The sequence below is a fragment of the Dermacentor silvarum genome, chromosome 2 (genome assembly GCF_013339745.2).
Source record: "Dermacentor silvarum isolate Dsil-2018 chromosome 2, BIME_Dsil_1.4, whole genome shotgun sequence".
In the NCBI taxonomy this organism is placed as follows: Eukaryota; Metazoa; Arthropoda; class Arachnida; order Ixodida; family Ixodidae; genus Dermacentor; species Dermacentor silvarum.
In genome coordinates this window covers 256,467,120-256,483,097 of record NC_051155.1, presented here as the reverse complement: position 1 = coordinate 256,483,097, position 15,978 = coordinate 256,467,120, and the positions used below count along the sequence as shown (strand labels likewise).

Here is a 15,978-nt window from a genome sequence, read left to right as displayed (position 1 = left end):
GTTTGCTCTCGCCTCGCAGTCGCCGGGAATTCGAGTGCGCCAAGCGCGACGCCGCCACCGCTCCTCATTCCATCGCGGCGGAGGTGCTTCCGGTTGCTGCTCGCGCAAAAATTTAAAAATTTGGGGCGAAATCTCTAGGTTGTCGGCGGGGAAAATTGGTTATTTCGAGGAGGTTTCCCGCTGTCACTTCGTTACGTAGAGGTCTCAAATACATGTGCTTTTATGGAATAACGGCGGGGAATAGAAAAACTTGGTTATATCCAGGAATTCATTATATGGAGGTTCGTTATAAGCAGGTTTAACAGTATTATTATCTGTGTTCAAAGAGATCTTGGTTCCTGTTAGACTGCACCAGTTACTCCTCTTTTCATAATTGATATTTGAGCTGAAACATAGTTTCAAATAAACAATACAGAAAAGACTATGGTTGCAACACTTTACAAAAGTTCTACACAGCAAAAAAAAAAAAAACTTTCAGTTCCCTAAACTCAAGTGTTTATGTTGAAGTGCATAGGTAGAGAACACTGTTGCTCCCGAATACGCACACAAGGGCCACAGGAACACGACAACAGAAATGCAAATATGTGATGATGTGCAATAAATGCACTTCCACAATTACGTTGTGATCAAAGTTACAATAATAAGATTTAATAGCCTATAAATATACCTGGTTCTTCAAAGAACTGTGCTGTAGTGAAGAAGATGGGGGCCACTGTGCTGGCGCTAGCCACAAGACGGAAGCTCGTGCGCACTTTGATTCAGACTGCCTCGTGCTACCCATGGACTTAGTGTAAATAAACCACATAACATATTTAGTGGAGGTGCTGGGTATTCACACCAGAGTGTCGAAACGTAACTTCTTTTTACTCCAGTTTTCGTTCTGGTTGAGCGAAAGCTGTTCAGTTCCGGTTCATCTCCCCGGAGTGAACAAATAATAATTCAAACCAGTGCAAGCTCATTTGCATAAGCGAAGAATAAACACGGGAGAACTGCATAAATTTATTTTGTAAGAATGGTCGATGCTGCTTCTAAGCTGCACGGAATGATTACGTGTGTTGTTCTTTAGGGGCTGCACGTAGTTAGAAAAGAAAGACCCAACACCAATGCTGGAATCTATGTGAAGCGAAGCTTTGTTGAGCAAAAGAGAGAAGCGTCCATTGAGGAAAAGCAAAGGGTCGTCCTCTAGCCTGCTACTTCTCTCTGCAGAGGGAAGTGAAAAAAAAATGTCACAGTTTCGCCCTAAGGGCGAAGCAATGAATGCGATAGCAACACAGCAATGTCATACGAAGTAAGGTGAGCGGCTTTGGTAGCAACAACACGCAGAACTGTTGTCGACGCCATCGGCGTTTTGCCCGCGTTAGCTCAAAATGCGTGCGGCGTTGGTGACTGTTGCTGGAGCCTCTCATATAAATAGGCACTTGGTGCCGCAGCTAAACGTCGCGTCCCTTCCTTCCCCCTCCCCCACGGCCTCTCGCACGTCTGAAGAAGGCGCGTTTGCTCTACATATATGGTGATTGTAAAGGAGAAACGAGACGCCTAATTCCGCAGCCCTTAAGCGAGCACGGCGCAGAACGCGCGTTTGTTCTCCGCCGTGCGTTCACTCCCCGTGAAAGACGCGCCCCTCGCGCCCTTTCACTCGCACATACAGCGTTCGACGCGCGGCGACGATTTCATCTCCAAATGACGTCATACGGAACCTCACGGCGACGGCGACGCCGACGGCAGAAATCTGCTTTTGAGTGTCCATATAATTGCTATCGCAATAAAAAGTGGGGTGCGAGGAGTGATGATGGTGAGGACAAGGGAGTAGGATATACACACTCCTGCCTGAATGGCCCATTCACCAGACTTGAATCCAAACTGCCGTTCTGTAAACATACTGAGAGAGCCTTGACGGCTCGCTTCGTTGAGATTAGGTTCAGCCAAGGACCCACAAACATTTTTTTTTTTTTTTTGCTGAACTGGTGCTACGAAATGGAACTTGGGAAAAAATACAATTCGCTCCAGACTATTGCCCGTTTGACACATAACCAAAATACACGTGACACTTGATGTCACGAAATCTGGAAAGTTCCCCGTTGCAGAACCCACTATGGTGATCAAAGATTGTGCATGCAGCTACCACACGTACGAAATAAATAACTCACGTTGCGTATGCACCATACTGGTCCTGTTGCTTTTATATCCTGTTTTTCACATGTTGAGTACTTTAAGTATAGATTTTTGTGCATCTTTTTGTTATTCTTGTAATATGCCTGCTTATTGAATCATTTCCTTATATTGTAATGCTACTCAGCACTTACTGCATCATGACTGAATTTTTGCGTATTGTTTCTTTTTCTTTTTGTTGAACTGTGCTCGTACGACATGTCAACTTGGGAATATGTACTTCTTCGATTGTTGAATATATTCCCATGTGCAATGCTAATTTTATATTCTGCACTGTTGTACTGCTGTCTGTCAAATGTGATGGTCAGTGGATGCTTTCAAGACCATTTTTGAGGCTCTTTGTCCACTGCCCACAACATCATTGTCTTCCAATGTTGAAAATAAATTAAATTTCAACTTGAACTGGCACTAACAAAAAGGTTTTGTGCATAAAGGCCCTGGGCCCATATTCACAATACGCTCTTACACTAGAATTATTCTGTTACGTTAGAATTGTTTATGAATTCGGTCCCCAGGTCCTATTCGGCAAGAACATGAAAGAGCGGCCAAAGTTTGCTTCAATGAGAGTGACAACATGCACAGCTCTGACACGTGTGAGGCTGCCATTCTTTTCCAACAGGAAGACTTCTTGTCACAGTGGACCAGACACATCTACAGATCGCTGCTTGACGTGCAATATCGGAACATTTCCCACCTCGTATAGGAGTGCACAGCCTTTACCCAGCACCAACGCAAGATTATAGTCAGTTTATCCGGAGCCCCCCATCCTGCATGTTTTCAACAATGGAAGAAGCCAAGAGGGCATCCACAGCACAGAAAGGTGTTTCCCAATTGTTAAAAAATCTTTGTGTGAGACATCCCTGTACACACAACTTTAACTTGGCCCCATGCTAGTTCACATTTTTTCTACCATTTCTCCCCAGAACATCCCCACCAAGATAGCAGGCCATACCCATTTATTATAAATAAAACACTTGCAACAATCCAGGACAGTAGGCAAATAAAGCTCTCATTTAATTATTACGTCACGGAAGCATGTGTCAGAAGCAATATGTCAATTCTATTGCATCTAATTCAATTTCTGTGATTAAAAGGCACCACCCAGCTAGGAAGCATTTGTTTACTTCAATGGTACTACATAGGTCTCCAACTAACAAAAAGCCACTTGAGTCATCAGTTTCAAATGCTTACGAGTGTATTACTGACGTCTGCCCCCCCCCCCCCCCCCCACACACACACACGATACGTTGAAAACCATACTAATGGTGCTTCTACTCCTAAATTCAGGGGAATATGGTGTGTATTCACAAATGAGATAGCATAGTTTAGGCTTAAGTGCAGGGAATGCGCGGATGAAAAGCTCCAAAAAAGGTAGCCCAGCCTGAACCGAAAACCATTATTTTTTTCATTTCGGTTTCACTCCGGAGTGGAAAAAATCTTAACGTTACAGTTCAGTTCCAGTTCAAGCAAAAATAACATTTTTCCCTTTTTTCGGTTCCGTTCCGGTTTGATACCCTGATTCACACATCCCCACTAATGTGCATGTTGCACTGTTTTGCAAGCTTTCTGAGGGCCATGCACCCAGGATTTTATCCAGTAATATTGGCTTCCTATACAGAGCATGTATCTTTGCAAACAGCTTCGTATAGTAAAAGTTAAATATAAGAAGCGTTAAATAAATCTTGCATTCACAAAGTAGAAAGCAGCTTTAACAACCAGGTTACAAGGCTGAGCCAAGCCGGCTTCCCATCTTATTTGGTTACTAGCGTCTGCCATAAGCTTCTTCAAAATATTAAACATGTTCTTAAGAGAGGGATTTAAGAAAGAAAAACCAGTTGACAGAAGGAGGGTACACGTAATCCCATACTGCTACAGGGTGTCCCACAACCTCAAGAAGGTTGCGCAGAGGCACAATGTTAATCTTGTTTTTAGTGCGCCATGTAAGCTGGCCAAAATATGCCCAATGATGACCAAAGCAAAATCTGATTCATGCTCTAAGAAACATGCTGTGCAATACACGCGCTGCACTAGAAATGTCTATGAAATCCCCCTAAGCTGCAAGCAGCTATATATTGGGCAAACGGGGCAATGTTACAATGAAAGGGCACGAGTGCCACAACTGGGCCGTTAATAACAATGCGGTAGGTCATTTGGCTGAACATTGTAAATGTCACAAATGCAGTCCGAATCTTTATGACACCAAGTTTCTGGCACAGTTCCGGAGATAGACTCGAAAGGGAGATATTAGAAGCTTTTTACATTCAAGGGCCGAGGGCACATTCATTAGCTGCCCGTCAGTGGCACTTGCCGACAAAGAGATTGCCTTTTTGATGCGATTGGGAGTTCATAACGTCACGGTGGTGCAATTCATTTGCATGTATATAACCTTTGTTTCTTCAAATAAAATTTTAGTTGGAAGTTAACGCCTGTCTGTTGCACCTGTCTTCTTTTCGTCCTCGTCTCTTTTGCGCTGTTTTTTCTTCAAGTATGTTACACCAACTCGACCACATCAAGCTCCTGCTGCTTCAGATTTGCAGCGTAATACGTTGCATGTCTCCTTCAGCCTGTTCACAAGAGCACACAGCACTCTCGGTTTTTCGTATCTTGTACAAGAAGCATTTAGTATTAGGTTATGCCAATCCAATGTCTAAGAATTATTGTTTCTGTTGAGCAGCTGGTTTTTAGGTATGGTGAATTGTATGTTGTCTATCTCGTATAATCCGGACCTTACCGCACCATTTGTGAGCAAAGGTTCTTTGAATATTCGACCACAGAGCTTGCTAAAACAATGCGCATCACTTATCGCTGGGTGTAGCAGCGATAGTACACCATTTTTGTTAGCTAAGTGTGGCATAGCATCTGCAATGATGTTCCCTGCAATGTTGTGATCTCTTGAAATCAACTGTCATATAATGTCATTGTTGTCACCGCCACCAAGCACAGCACCCCAAACGGCAAGCAAGCCAAGAAGACCGTAGAGAATACCCTGGCATCCCCAAAACAGACTAGCAGAGACAGACCAGCCAATGCCATTGTACGGCCAAGCCAGCCTAACAATAAACAGTGTTTGTAACTCATTACCGGCCACAATTACTCCAGTCATGAAGTTAGACATTTTGCTGCAGCATAAACCTTCTGTATTTTGTGTATTAATGTACTGCTTACTTCCCCCAAGCTGATTTCATTTATGGTTTGTGTAAGCATGGTAGCTGTACATTGGCACTGTTTATGCAAATAAAAACAGTCCATGCACGCACCCGCATGCGTCGCAATTGTTTTCTTTCGCTTTCTGCGAAGTTAATCGGCAGAGGCATCATAGACACTTGGCCATCGAATAAATGCACTTGCCCAGTCACTTCCAAGTGTCTGACCCTACGATGGCTCTCGGACACCCCAAATGGGGCGCTGTATGTTAATTTTCACCTACCATACAAGAAAAGGTTGAGCATTATGCATCAAAATACTACGATATATCTCCGAGAAAAAAAAAAACGCTTCATAAAATGAAAGAATGCCACAAATATGTACAGGTTAGCACTTTATTTGTGTGTGTGTGGGAGTGAATTAGGATGCAATTAAAAACGAGACCGCAAGCCTTACAATTTTCGCCAATGCATATACTTACGATGTGCACTACGAAGGCAATAAGCATCACATGACGTACTGCTGTCCAATTTAAAATCATGCCTCATATTTTAGGCACTATTCTGCTGTACTTCACGAAGGTTCAAAGCCTACGGGAAACAACAGTAATCAAGATGGCAATTAAATTTAGTGCTACTGACACTCGCGGCAAGAGAAAGACCTCATTTCCTCCCCCCACTCTAAACACAAAGCTCTCCTTCGGGCAATATATACGTTTCTCCACACAAAATACCACGGACTTGGGTTTGAAGGTACCATTTCAGATGCTCGTGTTGACAAAAAGCGCAGCCGACTGACTCATCGTCTCGTGAGATTATGTTCTCCTAGAATCGACAGCTCTGGGAATACCACTTACACAGGGGGAAAAGGGCCTAGCGTTTTCTCCGCGGTTCTCCTCATCAATGGTTCAAAAGGCGGGTTGAAGGCGTTGGCGGCCGCCACCAACAGCGATAGGAGCGCAACAAAGCGCAGCCAAACATTCGCCCGCAGGCGGCATGGTTCCGACCTCCGTGACAGACGCGACCCCCCGAATCGAAAATGAGGCGCGTAGGACTTACTACTCGAACGATTCGCTCATTTACAGTGGATTCTTTCGCTGAGTCAACGGGGAATCCAGCCTGCCGACGAGCGCGCCGTTTGCCAGTGCTTTTCGACACAGGTGAGGCGCCTCGAAGGGCGACAGGCGTGAGTGCGCGCAGAGAGGCGTGCTCTCGCGCTAGACACGAAGGGTACTCACATCAGAGAGAATTGCAGATCGAGGATTGCGGTCACAGGCTTGGTTCAGCGCAGAAACGTTCACTATAGTTCTTTGTTCATGATATAACTCTTGGAATCGCGTATCCTTGACAGCTTCCCTCTTGATGGACTCCACTCGCCGCCACCGCTGAGATCAAACCATTTCCGGCCGCGAAAGAAACACAGTGCGTGGCGCCATCTTTGGCGGCCACAAACAGTTATACATGCCGGTGTTTGTCAGCTCCGCCGTTGCAAGGCGCCCATAATTTACGTGGTATTCAACTCGGGAACCTCGACAAAAAAAATATATAATAATAATAATAATAATAATAATAATAATAATAATAATAATAATAATAATAATAATAATAATAATAATAATAATAATAATAATAATAATACATTATGGGGTTTTACGTGCCAAAACCACGATCTGATTATGAGGCAAGCAGTAGAGGGGGACTCCGGAAATTTGGACTACCTGGGGTTCTTTAACGTGCACCTAAATCTAAGTACACGGGTATTTTCGCATTTCGCCCCTATCGAAATGCAGCCGCCGTGACCGGGATTCGATCCCGCGACCTCGTGCTCAGCAGCCCAACACCAACCTCGACAAGGGCAATCGTAGGCATAAGTATAGCATAATCCAAAGTTCAACGAAAACTCGTCAGGCGAGGGTGATATATATTGTCAAAATAAACCGGCGCTCGCCAAAGATTCAAAAGGAAATAAATTGACAGTCACTTTAGCATAGGCCAAAGCATTAGCGCACCCAGGATCTCTGCCAGTGGGGAGGGGGTTCAATTTGTGTGTGTGTGTGTGTGTGTGGGGGGGGGGGGGGGGGGAGCAAGCTGTGCACTTTGCATAATATGCAATTTCCTTGCTTTAGGGAGCGACCAGGCGGAGCGCCGATCAGCGAGGACGGACTCGCACTACGCTCCGCCTTCTGAAAGGTTTTCAAGAGGAATTTTCGCTCAAACCCACCTGAAAACCGTATATTCTGCTTCGTGAAGCTGTGAGGATCCCGTGGATACCACGATCTCGGACCAGGAACGACTTTACCAGGAGAAACCGCTTTCGGAAGATTGGAAGCACAAGTAAGGACGCTAACCCTCACGACGACTACGGCCGGCGTCGCGCGTCGCGGGAGACTCTCGCACGTGCGGGGTGCGACGGCTTTGTGTGTCTGTGTGGGCGCACGGACCAACAACCAGTGAATTTGGACACTTACCGACACGAACGAAGGACTCAAGGTGAGCGATATTTACCTCACCTTCGTTCCTTTCTGTGTGAAACGCTAAGAACAGTAGCGGGAAACGCGTAAGCCAACAGCATGCCCAGCTGGGCTTGATCGCCTTTTTCGCCATATGGACGTCGATGAAGAGCTTCCCGGCCCTTCTCAGGAGCCGATATGTCTAACCAATGAAACGGACGAGAGGGAAATCTCGTCTCCGCAGACAAGTTCGGATGAACAACCGGCGTCTGGCGACGCGTCTCTCGGAAACGAGAATTACGACGAGAACCATTCGGAACGCCGCGCTTGGACTGAGGACGCTTGGCACACCGTCCTCTCGCGCAGGCAACAGAAGAAACAGTTAAAGCAGAAATCCGACATGGAGAAGACTGCGAATGCAAACGAGAAATCGAAAAGCGATCCACTCGCCGAAAAAGAAAAAAGTCACGCCAAACAGGGATTGCGACGGATGAAACGCCGCGGCCCACCTCCTCTGCCAAAAGAGGATATCAAGATTATTCTGAGGCCACACAGGGGTCTTTTGGTGAAAAACATATTGGGACTGGAACTCTCCAGGGCGGTGATAGATGCCTGCCAACAAAGTTTCAACGGCAACGACTTTTTGTTGCGGATCCACCCAGGATCAAACATTGTAATCTTATCCACGCCAAGCGAAGACGTGGCGAGTAGGCTGCGAGAGATCAGCCAATTAAACATCAGGGGGACAACTCACTCCTTCAACGCATACGTGGCCGACCCCGAAGGCGTCCTGCGGGGAATAGTTCACGGAATACCAGCCGGAAATTCGCAGGCTGAGCTTATGGAGAACCTGCGTGTTCGGACACAAGGAGTGAAAATTGAGAGAGCAAGAATGTTGGGCTCGTCAAAGACGGCAATAATCACATTCACGGGCCGTGTACTGCCAAGGAGCGTATACATGATGGGAGCCGAGTTAATCTGCTACCCATACAAGCCAACAGTACAGGTATGCAAGATATGCCTCTTAACCGGACACCGAACGGATGTATGTCCAACTCCAAATGTCAACGTGTGCCCCAAGTGCGGGGCAAGAGAACCAACGCTAAGACACCACTGCACCCCCAAGTGTGCCATCTGTGACGGGGAGCACCCCACGGGAGACAGTCTATGCAAGGAAAAACTTAAAAGCGTTGCTCCTCCCAGAAAATCCTGGATGGAGCAGCCAAAAAAGAGGGGAGACCAACCTGAATGGACCTGCGATGCCAACTCGGACAGCGAATTCCCTCAACTGGAACTGCACAAGCATCGATGGTTCAGCTCGGAACGGGAGGAACAGCACCAGTCGAGATCAAGATCCCAATCCCCATCGAGTTCCAGATCAATATCTCAATCTAGGAACCAGTGGCAAATCAACAACGGCAGCACGGTATCTGCTCACCCTGGGTCATCCAGCCTAAAGAAACAGAACAAAAGCGGAGGACCCCAGACCAAGACGGGCTCTCTCCAGGCCAAGGAATCAAAAGACCCGCAAGCCGCCGGTCGGACAAACAAAAATCAGGTGAGCAGGGCGAGAGTAGTGTCTCCCAGTGCTCCGGTAACAGAAAATCCGCAATATAAAAAAATATTAGAAGAAAATAAGAGGCTGACGCAAGAGGTCAAGCAGCTCAGGAAACAAATGGCCGAGGAGCGAAATGATTTACATGCGGCAATATCTTCATTAGAGAGAAGGCTAGAGGCTAAGCTGCAGCCACCACCACAATTTCCGAAAGGGACAGCTGGAGGCTGTAGTGAGAGCACAAGCGATACACCGTCAATAAACCGCGTGAATTCAATGGGAACAGCGACGTCAGGTGAACGAGGGGAAGGGAGGATGGACGAAAATACCACCACCACCCCGAACGTTATACTAAATAACAACGATCAATTAACGCAGCAAATACAGGCACAGTTACAGGAAAACAGGCAGGGTATCGCTAACGTTAATAAACTCCTACAAGATCAAACTTTTCGTCGGAGAGGAATTGAGAACTCAACGACAGTACGTAAACGAAGCCGTGGGAAGTTTGCAGAGGGCGATAAACAAGCGCCCTCGCTCAGCCTCCGCGGGCAGGAGTAAACAATCAAAGGCGGAGCGCGACGACACGGAAGCGCCCATACATCATGGCCAAAAATAATTTAAAAAGTGCAGAACAATTAGAGATCTGGCAGTGGAATTGCCGCACTTTTCACAAGCGCGCAGCTGCACTCCAGAATTATATAAACTCGGCACCAATTCAACCAGACGTAGTATGCTTGCAAGAAATTGGCACCAAAATGGTCAAGCTGCGCGGATACTACACCCTGCAAAACCCTAATTATCCCCGCATAGCCACGCTGGTGAGTAAGACGATTGCGGCAAAGGCAGAGTATATAGAAAGTCTTAAATTCAATCATCAAATAATTAGCTTATTCCCCCAAAAGAGGGGCAAAGCGAGGACTGTAATAGTGAACTTATACAGTCCTCCAAAAGAGAGAGATGTGGATTTTAGCGAGCTCCTCGCGCAAGCGGTTAATATCACGGGCACCAAGGACCACCTATTGGTGTTGGGCGATTTTAACGCACCTAACAGCGCATGGGGTTATATAAAAGACTCACCCAAGGGAACGCGTCTCGAGCACGCTGCGTCTAGGCTGGGTCTGACCTTAATAACGCTTCCCACCTCGCCCACAAGAGTAGGCAACAGTGTAAGTAGGGACACGTTCCCAGACCTCACTTTCACCTTCAACATCAAAGACGCTTCCTGGACAAATCTGGAGGAAAATCTAGGAAGCGACCATTATATCATCAGCGTCTCCCTATCGACACCCAAACTGCGGAGAGTCATAGGGGACGCGAGGATCACAGATTGGGCGGAATTCAGAAAATGGGATCCCCCACCCGAATCCATACCGGAATCAATTGAGGCTTGGTCTGAGTACATAAAATCGGTACACGCAAACACAACGAAGAAAATAGCAAGAACCATAGAGGCACCGGCAGTAGATAGCCACCTGTTACGCCTATGGGAGATCAGGCGAAGCCTTCTGAAGCGGTGGAGAAGTCAACGACTGAATAGGAAACTCTTGCGCAGGGTCGCGGCTCTGGCAGAGGAAGCAAACGAACACGCAAGCAAATTGGCAACTGAGGGATGGGTCAGCTTTTGCAGCTCGCTTCAGGGCACACTAAGCACTGCTAAAACTTGGACCATCCTGAGGAACATCCTTGACCCAGATAAGTCCAAATCCGCGACCAACCGAACAATGCAGAAAATCGCGGAAGACTTCCCGGGCACGGATGACGACCTCATAAAGGCTCTCAAGGCCAGATACATTGGCGAGAGTGCAACCACAACAAATTCGACAAATCAAATCAGTTACACGGGAGCAAAAAATGAAAACCTAGACGCGCCGATAACAAAGGCGAAGGTCTTTGCGGCAGCCCAGGCGGCCAAGAGGAACACAGCCCCCGGTGAGGACCAAATTACAAATGCCATGATCAGGAACCTTAGTGACAAAGTCATAGAGGACCTAACAAATAAATTTAATGAACACTATTGGCTTAAAGGAAAGATCCCTGAAGAATGGAAAAAGGCCAAAATTATAACCATTCCAAAACCCGGGAAGAAGCCTTCCCTGCAGGCACTCAGACCCATATCACTCACGTCATGCATGGGAAAGCTTTTCGAACGGGTCATTCACACCAGACTTCAAAATTTCATAGAGGACGGGGGCCTGTTCCCGGCTACCATGCTGGGCTTCCGCAGTCGCCTCTCGACACAGGACGCTTTCCTCCTGTTACAGGAAGAGGTCCTAAAAGGCGTTCCCACGGGTGGGGAGCATTTGCTGCTTGCTCTCGACCTGAAGGGGGCTTTTGATAATATATCTCACGAGGCTATACTCTCAGAGTTAAATATAATTGGTTGCGGCGAAAACATATTCAACTATATAAGGGCTTTCCTCACGGAGAGGACGGCAACAATTGGTATCTCACAAGTAAAGTCTGAACCTTTCCAAATGCCAAACAAGGGCACGCCTCAGGGAGCCATCATATCTCCTTTGTTGTTTAACATCGCCATGCGTAGACTCGCGCGGGCCTTGGACGGTGTCCCGCAGCTAGGTTACACCCTCTACGCGGATGACATCACTCTATGGGCCACGCGCGGGTCTCTGGCCAGCAAGGAGCAGACCCTGCAGGAGGCGGCCCTGGTCGTAGAAAACTTTGCCAGAGCCAGCGGTCTCAGCTGCGCCCCCGAAAAGTCGGAGGTGATCCGTATACATGGAAAACGTTACAAAAGTAACGGACAAATAGAAATCCAAATCGAAAATCAGAAAATTAAAGAGGTCACCGTTGCTCGTATCCTGGGTTTCTGGGTTCAGAGCAACGGTAGGGCAGATTACACAATTGGTCTCCTAAAATCGGCAACCAAACAGGTGGCTAGGATGATTCAGAGGATCACCTTCCACAAAAAGGGGATGAAGGAAACCGACACTCTACGTTTAGTGCAGGCGCTCGTAATAAGTAAGTTGACATACAGCTTGCCCTTCCACACGCTCAACAAGAGCGAGGAAGGGCAAGTAGACTCTATCATTAGAGGGATCTACAAGGCGGCATTAGGTTTACCGGTAGCCACTGCGACAGACAGGCTCCTCGGGATCGGCGTGCATAAGACGTACGCGGAGCTCAAGGCTGCTACATTAATCTCTCAAAGGAACCGTCTCAGCCAGACGAGGTCGGGAAGGGAGATTCTGATAAGGACGGGCTTTCCACCGCATCCCCAAAACTTGGACGAGGTGCTAGTGGACATGCCAGAATCCGTTCGACGCAACATCTCGGTAGCCCCTATCCCGAAGAATATGGCCAAAGAAAGGCATAAAAAAAGGAGAGAGGAACGAATAAAATGGCTCCGAAAACTAGTCAGAGGCAATGACAACGTACTCTACGCAGACGCTTCGAGATATAATTGGAAGCGCGCAGTGGTTACGGTAATCAATAGCGACACGAGTAGCATGGTATCAAGCGCCTCCCTGTACACGTCCTCCATCGCCAAAGCCGAGTGTTTCGCCATCGCCTTGGCAATTAAACATGGGGAGCGAAAAGTCGGGAAGGCCTACATCACCATCATCTCGGATTCCCAGGAGGCGTGCCGACTCTTTACGAACGGCCGCCTCCCATTAAAAATACGCAACTTATTAGGAAGGGAACTAAAAAACACTTATAGGCTGGTCTGGTGCCCGGGACATGCTGGCCTAGAGGGTAACGAGAGGGCGGACGCTCTAGCTCGAGAGCTCACGAACCGAGCGGAGCACCAGCCGCCCTCCCAATTACAACCACCCCACACGACACTGCATGGCCTTCGCGGGGAGGAAGACAGTGATCCTGCTCGGTTGGATCCGCGCGAGATTCTTGCTCATCAGCGAGGCGCACGGCAAAAGTATGGCGTCCCCCACAAATCTCTTGAAGTGGAAGACGCAATGGACCTCCGTAGAATTCAAACGGGGGTCTATCCAAATTTATTGCGACTGCACAAAATTTTTCCAACCTTGTACGGGCACGTTTGTCCGTGGTGTCGCGAATCGCCACCGACCCTCTACCACGTCTCATGGGGATGTAGTAAAAGGACAGAGAACTTAAATTCCTTACAGGATAGGTACAGACTAGAAAGCTCTCCGGAGCAATGGGAGGCACTCCTCGCTAGCTCAGACCCGGAAGTGCAACTAGCGCTTCTGGGCCACGTCCGGCTGGCGGCAGAAGCCAGTGGAGCCCTGGACTTGGGGCCCCACCCATCTAGCTCCTAAATCCCTTCCCTTTTACCTCAATAAATGTTAGTCTCTCTCTCTCCTTGCTTTAGCCAGATGAATCCAACAGCAAATGCAATGCCTAATCATTATAATAATAATGACACCAAGGATGATGACGATCTTTGTCTTCAGCGTTTTACTCAAAGCCTTTAAAGAGCTTGATAAGGCCAAGAAGCCCGTCTGCAGAGCAGTGCATTTGACCTCAAGCCACCTCCTGAATTGTAATGACAATGTGAAAGAGCACTGGAGGTGCACGTTGGACTGATGGGGCGGGACGCGCAGGAGGGGGGGTAGAACCCCCGAACCCTTCGGTGCGCCACTACGCCAAAGAAGGTGAAGGCGAAAGCCTGCGCGCTCATAGACATTCATTAAATTACTTGACATTCAAATGCGGTGTTTATTGCTGGCTTTTTCAGACCAAAGGTCGCAAGTGCTTTATTTGACGCTACCTTAATTAACAGTGCCTTAATTAACCTCGCCCTAACTGACACCGAAAATCGTGGGCTCGACTCCCACCAAAGGTCGTGGGTTCGAGTGCTTTAATTAACTCCATATTAATTAACTGTGCCTTAATTAACTTCGCCTTAACGCCAAAGGTGGTGGGTTCGACTCCCACCGAAGGTCGTAGGTTTTCGTGGTGTTCTTAATCTTTCTGACAGCTTTGTCGAACGCGCGTTATATCTTCCGAGTCCAACACTACAAGGTTTGTGGTGTGGTATCCTCCACGGCGATGTACGTGCGGAGTTTTTCCCATTCAACGAGAGTCTGAATTTTGGGCCGACAAATTTTGGAATTTTGCGTTAGGATTGTTTGGATCACGTGGTGATCACTGCCTAATGTGTCCGGCAGGACCTCGTGTGTTTTCACTATCACATGTGTGCTTGCCATCGTGAGGTCTGGCGTGGTGTCCCTTGCCGTACCGCAGCCGGGGGTCTGTAGCTATAGCTATACTGACTAGGTTTAACCAGAGCTAAACCACAGCCAACTTTTCACCTTCGTGAGCGACCGACGAGGCTGCGATGGCGTCGCCGACCGAGCTTCGCGTTCGGCGCCTCGCCCATGCCGTTGGGTTTAGCCTTGACTTGACGCCGATTAATAGCCCTGGACCGACCAAAGGAGACTGAAGCTCCTGGGAAGAAACATCCTCTCCGTCTACCGAAACTCGCATAGACATGGCACATGTTCCCTCACGGGTCCAATCCGGCGGCGAATGATGCCGGCAGCCGCCGCCGCCGCCCTACTGCTGGCTAAGTCCTGTGTTAGGCTTAACTGGCGCACAACGTGGTCCGCACAGAAAAAGTCTCGAAAATGGCCAAAAATCCGCCCACCGTGATAAATGGGTATCCACAAGATCCTTGCAACTTTACGCATCGAATGGTGCGAAAACATTTCAAGAAGCGGGAGCCGATGTTTCCACGTCCTCACTGGTCTGTGTCCCCTAGCGTCTCCCAAAACACTGTCGTGTTAAAAAAAAAAATGCAATGTGAGACGCATTTACTTTGCTTAAATACGCGTATCTCCGATGACGGCTGCTGGTGTGCATGTTCTTCAAGAGCGAGACTAGTGCTCCCGCTTGAGGGGTTGCGTTGCCGCCTACAGGGCGTCGAATGAACGGCAGCCGAGGTAAACACCAACAATCACTGTCCGCGCTTTGCCGCACGGGGAGGAAAGAAAGCGTGCGAAAGGGAAATTGCAACGTTCTATTCTTGCGGAATATTGCGATGTTGTAGAGCGTTTAGCGTCCGCTCCGATCAGGCGCGTGCTTAACACTCAGCACACAGTGCGGGTGCGTACGACGCTCCTGCTGCCAACGCTGGAAAGCGCCTCTCTTTCGCGCCGCCATGTACGAAGCCGATTGAGCGGAGTAGCGTTCACTTGAGCCGCTATTCTGGACATTCCGCCATTTTCTTCGAGGCGTGACGTAGGCGCGACGCTTACAAAATGGCGCTGATGGCCCCGTTTTGCCTTTACGTTTTGCTTTCGTAACGTGACGCAAATATGACGTTTCACATAAGAAACTGTAATATAGGCACTGAACCGAGCGTTCTTGATAAAGCAAAACAGTTTTCCTCTCCAGTAAAAATAAAGCAGCTAGCTCAAAGCGTACGATTATTCCATCAAAATCGTTTCTCGCATCCGTCGTCCGCATGCGCACAGGCTGTCGTCTGCTTGATTAGCTAGGATGCGTGTTGTAGGGAATCGGAATGAGTCATCGTATATTGGCGCCCACGCGCGTGCTTTCTACCTTGAGACAACATAAGCGAACTACCAGTGATGATGAGCGCGCGCTCTAGAGCGCGTTATCGCTATCTCGTGAAACGCAAATGACTCAGCCCGACTCGCCTGGCTGAGAAGCGGCCGAACATCATTGATAGCGTTGCGCGCGCCACAGGTATCGG

At 48.0% G+C, this 15,978-nt stretch overlaps 1 protein-coding gene across 7 annotated transcripts in view; it reads right to left on the bottom strand.

Annotated features, from left to right (window-relative positions):
- Positions 1-6,739, bottom strand: part of LOC119443176 (ras-associated and pleckstrin homology domains-containing protein 1) — a 170,840-nt gene extending 164,101 nt beyond the window's left edge. For all 7 annotated transcript variants that reach the window (XM_049662615.1, XM_049662617.1, XM_037708339.2 and 4 more), the window contains exon 1: positions 6,551-6,739. The gene's annotated coding sequence lies outside the window, so the exon portion shown is untranslated. The remainder of the gene's footprint in view (positions 1-6,550) is intronic.
- Between the last annotated feature and the right edge of the window lie 9,239 nt (positions 6,740-15,978).